Below are 6,947 nucleotides of genomic sequence, written 5' to 3' on the forward strand. Positions count from 1 at the left end.
AGCACTTGGTCAGCCAATTGCAAGCTGCTCATACCTGCTGTGTCATCACACAGTCCTCCAAGATAGGATATTTATTATAGGTAAAAGGTAGGCACAGCCAGGAGTGTTTCCTCAGCCCAGAGGTAGTAAAAAGCCCTATAGGTTGCTGTGTGGGGACTATGTGGTGTCTGGCCCTTTAAAACCCTGACCGGAAGTGTAGGTGAGGTCACAGAGCCCCGCCTTTCCCTGGGGTCTTTGTGGGCGGAGCAATCTCCACCCTGTTTGTTGCCTGGTGAGGAGCGGGGGTGGGGCGGGAAGGGGGCGGCCAGGGCGTGGGGGCGTCCCATAGGGCCAGTTTCCTCGCTGGCCTGGCCGCTGAGTGGTCCATCTGGGAGCTCTGAGCCCCCGCCGCCTGCCCAGCCCGGGATGCCCCCAGCGCCCGCCTTTTCGAGAGGTTTGTCTCTCCCTTCCGTCTATCTTAGCGCATCGCATCCAGGGAGGTTTTTATTTAGGAGGCGCGTGCGGGGGCGGGGGTGAGGGAATGGGGGGGTCGGTGGTGCCTGGCAGGTGGGCTGAGAAGTGAAGTGGAAGGTTCGGGAGCAAAAGTCGTTCGGAAAGGGTCAGGAACAACGGAAATCAGGACGACCAGAAGAGAGAGAGTTTTCTTTTCAGGTTTGTTTTTCATTGTGCGTCCTGGTAGCCCTGGCCGGGGCGGCCCCATGGGGTCGGGGGCACGAGACCCTCGCCCTCCCCTCCAACCCATCGCTCCGGCCCCCAACCGGAGAGGAACGTGTCGGAGCCCGAGGGAGCCCCAGCTTGCCCGCAAGTCTGAACACACTGCCTCATTCATTTCTTTCCACAAATTCTTAGTCATCTGTTGCGTTTCATTGCATAACTCAAACTGCAGATTCAGGTTTTGGCATTGCAGCCATTTGATTTGAGAGTGGAGTCACTGGGTGTGAGTCAGCTGGTAAAATTTGCACGTTGGGGACAGATATTCTGCTGGCAGGGGATCAAGGATGTGATTTTAATGGTGGATGACAGGGCACTGCAGAGAGGAAATCTAGAGCCTAATGCTTGGCGTAGAGGCCCTTCCTGAGCTTCCCTGGGTGGTGAAATCACTGCTCAAAACCGAAAGAAATTTCTATTTTTTCCTTTGAATAAAATGTTTATTTCTATTTCTTCCATTTGATCGAAACTGGTAATTGTTTGAAAACAACTAGTTTGGGCTTTGTGGGGGGAGCGATAGATCAGTGGGTGTATACTTGGTTTTTATGCGACCGGCCCGGGTTTTATTCCTGGCGTCCCTTTTGGTCCCCTGAGGACCACCATGAGGAATTCCTCAGTGCAGAGACAGCAGTAACCCCTGTGCTTCACCAGGTGTGACCCAAGAAGCCAAAACTGAAAAAGAAAACCAGTTTGAGGGCACTAGTGTCAGCGCAGTGAGAAGGAGAAAGGTTTGCATCCATTTGCTCCCTTACAGACCCTCCAGGAGTGATCCCTGAGCACTGCCTGGTGTGTCTCTAAAGAAGACAAACTTCAAAATAAAAGGACCAAAAAAAGGATCGATCCTGAGGGCCATCCATTTTTGGTGAGATGTTTTCAATGGCCCCCGTGGCTCGTCGTGTCTGCAGGGATGCAGGGTTGCCTTCACTCCATGCATCAGGCGCTCCACACTGAGCTCCACACTGAGCTTGAACTGAACCCTGACTGGAATCTATTTTCTTTTCTCTTGGAATGGTGTGTCAGCTTTCTGCTATCACTGTCGCTGTCCTCCCATGGTTCATCGATTTGCTCGAGCTGGCCTAGTAAGGTCCCCCGTTGGAGACTTGGTTGTTATTGTGTGTGGCATGTCGAATACATCACGGGGAGCTTGCCAGGCTTTGCCGTGCGGGCGAGATACTCTCCGTAGCTTGCCGGGCTCTCCGAGAGGGGTGGAGGAATCGAACTCAGATCCGCCATGTTGGCTGCGTGCAAGGCAAACGCCCTACCTCGGTGCTCTCTCTCTAACGCTTTCTGCAAAGGGAGATATTTCCACTCGTGTCTGTTTATTGAGTTTACAAAAAAATAAAACACCGAACATATGGGGCTTTCCTAGTGCATTATTTATGAGGGACAAGATCAGTAAAAAGTGGCGGCCCCTGGTAGAAGGGGTACTCTGAAGGCCAGTTTTGTGGCAGGACACAAGCATCCTCCCGTTAGCATCCCAGAACTCTCAGTCTCCACATTGTTAGTAGCGGGACCATTCGGACCTGGGAGGTGCTTTCGTGCTTTCTTTCTCACTGAATTCCTGACATCCAGGCAGTTCCTGGGGTGCAGTAGTGGCTTCAGAGTGATGCGGAGCTTAGGGCGGTGCAGTGGGGTCTGTACACAGTACAGGGGTTGTGGGATTGAGTGTGCCCTTGTTGCATTTTGGCATGGGGCTGAGCACTGGGGCTACAGGCCTTGGGGTTGCGGAACCCACCCAAGGGCTAGGGGCTTGAGTGGCCAACACTCCCAACATGGGACTTGTCGGTACAAATCCTGAAGCCTTTAGCCTTGACGTAGATGCTATAGAATCTGCAGATTCATGTTCAGGGTCGGGGCTGCAGCCCCCTAAAGGCAAGAGACTCTGTTGCAGACCGTCCTATTCATTGGCGATTGTGATGGGGAGGGGCCTTTTTGGAAGCGTGGTTCACGCAGGTGGGAGGTTTAGGCCAATGAAATTTTAATTTGGGGGTTTGTTTTAGTTGTTTTTTTATGTTTTGTGGGGGGAGTGAGAGAGGACATACCCTAAGATGCTCACTCCTGGCTCAGTGCTCAGGAATCATTCCTGGCGGTGCTCTGGGATCTGGGATGCTGAAGCTTGATTGGGGCGAGGAGGGCAAGCATCTTGCCTGCTTTACTGTCTGTCTAATTCCAACGCTGATGTTTTTTCCAGATGAGGAATTTAGACTCATCTTCAGTTATGAAAAATCCTCTATGCTTCATCTCTTCCTGACTGGGCGATCCCTGGATACTGGCTCTTGGGGTGAGTATAGCAGGTCAAGGATTTAATTTTTCTTGCTCTTGCAGGAAGATGTTCTTATTGTCGCATTGGGGGGGGGGGGGACATTGCTCAGGGGTCACTCCTGGCTTGCTGGCAAGAAATTTACTTTGAAAGGGCCAGAGGTATGGTGCAGCAAGTAGGGTGCTTGCCTTGCATGCAGCTAACACAGATTTGATCAGCTGCATCCCAGCAAACCTCAGACATTCCAGGACAGATCCCTGAATGCAGAGCTAGGAGTACTCCTGACACTGTTGGTTCTGGCTCAGACACACACACACGGAATATCTGAGAGCAGAGATAGAAGTGTGCTCCTGCAGCATACAAAGCTGGGAAACAGGGTTTTAAGGACCCACTGTTTGACTCTTGAACTATTTTATGCTACAGTTTGTCAGGGTACGTGGATTTATTTCCCTCTATTTGGATAGAGTTTACTGTTTGTCACTGCTGTATTTTGGGGTCACACACTACAGTACTCAGGCCTTACTCCTGCTCTGACCTCAGGGATCACAGCTGTCGGGGTCCCTCGACAATCGGGTGCCTGGCTAGAGCACTTGGTCAGCCAATTGCAAGCTGCTCATACCTGCTGTGTCATCACACAGTCCTCCAAGATAGGATATTTATTATAGGTAAAAGGTAGGCACAGCCAGGAGTGTTTCCTCAGCCCAGAGGTAGTAAAAAGCCCTATAGGTTGCTGTGTGGGGACTATGTGGTGTCTGGCCCTTTAAAACCCTGACCGGAAGTGTAGGTGAGGTCACAGAGCCCCGCCTTTCAATGGGGTCTTTGTGGGCGGAGCAATCTCCACCCTGTTTGTTGCCTGGTGAGGAGCGGGGGTGGGGCGGGAAGGGGGCGGCCAGGGCGTGGGGGCGTCCCATAGGGCCAGTTTCCTCGCTGGCCTGGCCGCTGAGTGGTCCATCTGGGAGCTCTGAGCCTCCGCCGCCTGCCCAGCCCGGGATGCCCCCAGCGCCCGCCTTTTCGAGAGGTTTGTCTCTCCCTTCCGTCTATCTTAGCGCATCGCATCCAGGGAGGTTTTTATTTAGGAGGCGCGTGCAGGGGCGGGGGTGAGGGAATGGGGGGGTCGGTGGTGCCTGGCAGGTGGGCTGAGAAGTGAAGTGGAAGGTTCGGGAGCAAAAGTCGTTCGGAAAGGGTCGGGAACAACGGAAATCAGGACGACCAGAAGAGAGAGAGTTTTCTTTTCAGGTTTGTTTTTCATTGTGCGTCCTGGTAGCCCTGGCCGGGGTGGCCCCATGGGGTCGGGGGCACGAGACCCTCGCCCTCCCCTCCAACCCATCGCTCTGGCCCCCAACCGGAGAGGAACGTGTCGGAGCCCGAGGGAGCCCCAGCTTGCCCGCAAGTCTGAACACACTGCCTCATTCATTTCTTTCCACAAATTCTTAGTCATCTGTTGCGTTTCATTGTATAACTCAAACTGCAGATTCAGGTTTTGGCATCGCAGCCATTTGATTTGAGAGTGGAGTCACTGAGTATGAGTCAGCTGGTAAAATTTCCACATTAGGGACAGATACTATGCTGGCAGGGGATCAAGTATGTGAGTTCGAAGGTGGGTGACAGGGCACTGCAGAGAGGAAATCTAGAGCCTAATACTTGGCGTAGAGGCCCTTCCTGAGCTTCACTGGGTGGGGAAATCACTGCTCGAAACCTTAAGAAATTCCTTTCTGTTTCTTTCATTTGAATGAAACTGGTAATTGTTTCAAAATAACTAGCTTGGGGGTGGAGCGATAGATCAGTGGGTATCGACTTGGTTCTTAGACGACCGGCCCGGGTTTTATTCCTGGCGTCCGTTTTGGTGCCCTGGGGACCACCATGAGTCATTGCTCAGTGCCGAGACAGGAGTAACCCCTGTGCTTCACCAGGTGTGACCCAAAAAGCCAACAATGAAAAAGAAAACCAGTTTGAGGGCACTAGTGTCAGTGCGGTGAGGAGGAGAAAGGTTTGCGTCCATTTGCTCCCCTACAGACCCTCCAGGAGTGATCCCTGAGCACAGCGTGGTGTGTCTCTAAAGAAGACAAACTTCAAAATAAAAGGACCAAAAAGAGTATTGATCCTGAGAGCCATCCATTTTGGTGAGATGTTTTCAATGGCCCCTGTGGCTCGTCGTGTCTGTAGGGATGCAGGGTTGCCTTCACTCCATGCATCAGGCGCTCCACACTGAGCTCCACACTGAGCTTGAACTGAACCCTGACTCGAATCTATTTTCTTTTCTCTTGGAATGGTGTGTCAGCTTTCTGCTATCACTGTCGCTGTCCTCATCATTGTTCATGGATTTGCTCGAGCGGGCCCAGTAACGTCTGCGTTGGAGACTTTGTTGTTACTGTGTATGGCGTATCGAATACATCCCGGGGAGCTTGCCAGGCTATGCCGTGCGGGCGAGATACTCTCGGGAGCTTGCCGGGCTCTCCGAGAGGGGTGGAGGAATCGAACTCAGGTCGGCCATGTTGGCTGCGTGCAAGGCAAACGCCCTACCGCTGTGCTCTCTCTCTCTACCGCCTTCTGCAGAGGGAGTTATTTCCACGTGTGTCTGTTTATTGAGTTAAAAAAAATAAAACACTGACCATATGGGGCTTTCCTAGTGCATTATTTACGAGGGACAAGGTCAGTGGCTCAAGCCTCCGTTAGTCTCGCGGGTAAAGTAAAAAGTGGCGGCCCCTCTTAGAAGGGGAACTCTGAGGGCCAATTTTGTGGCAGGACACAAGCATCCTCCCGTTAGCATCCCAGAACTCAGTCTCCACGTTGTTAGTAGCGGGACCATTCGGACCTGGGAGGCGCTTTCTGCTTGCTCTCTCACTGGGTTCCTGACATCCAGGCAGTTCCTGGGGTGCAGTAGAGGCTTCAGAGTGATGCGGAGCTTAGGGCGGTGCAGTGGGGTCTGTACACAGTGCAGGGCTCGTGGGATTGAGTGTGTACTTGTGGCATTTTGGCATGGGGCTGAGCACTGGGGCTACTGTCCTTGGGGGTGCGGAACCCACCAAGGGCTAGGGGCTCGAGTGGCCAACACTCCCAACGTGGGACTTGCCGGTACAAATCCTGAAGCCTTTAGCCTTGACACAGATGCTATAGAATCTGCAGATTCATGTTCCGGGTCAGGGCTGCAGCCCCCCAAGGGCAAGAGACTCCGTTGCAGACCGTCCTATTCATTGGCAGTTGTGATGGGGCGGGGCCTTTTTGGAAGCGTGGTTCACGCAGGTGGGCCGTTTAGGCCAATGAAATTTTAATTTCGGGGTTTGTTTTAGTTGTTTTTATGTTTTGGGGGGGAATGTGAGAGAGGACACACCCTAAGATGCTCACTCCTGGCTCTGTGCTCACGAATCATTCCTGGTGGTGCACTGGGATCTGGGATGCTGAGGCTTGATTGGGGTGAGGAGGGCAAGCATCTTACCTGCTTTACTGTCTGTCTGATCCCAACATTGATGTTTTTCTCCAGATGAGGAATTTGGACTCATCTTCAGTTACGAAAAATCCTCTATGCTTCATCTCTCCCTGACTGGGCGATCCCTGGATACTGGCTCTGGGGGTGAGTACAGCAGGTCAAGGGTTTAATTTTTCTCTTTCTTGAAGGAAGATGCTCCTATTGTGGGGAGAGGGAGCTTTGCTCAGGGGTCACTCCTGGCTTGCTGGGAAGAAATTTACTTCGAAAGGGCCAGAGGTATGGTACAGCAAGTAGGGTGCTTGTCTTGCATGCAGCTAACACAGATTTGATCAGCAGCATCCCAGTAAACCTCAAACATTCCAGGACAGATCCCTAGATGCAGAGCTAGGAGTACTCCTGACACTGTTGGTTCTGGCTCAGACAGGCACACACACACATACACACAGACACACAGACACACAGACACACAGAGGAAATATCTGAGAGCAGAGAAAGAAGTGTGCTCCTGCAGCACACAAAGCTGGGAAACAGGGTTTTAAGGACCCACTGTTTGAC

The sequence above is a fragment of the Sorex fumeus genome, unplaced genomic scaffold (genome assembly GCF_029834395.1).
Source record: "Sorex fumeus unplaced genomic scaffold, SorFum_2.1 ptg000152l, whole genome shotgun sequence".
Classification (NCBI taxonomy): Eukaryota; Metazoa; Chordata; class Mammalia; order Eulipotyphla; family Soricidae; genus Sorex; species Sorex fumeus.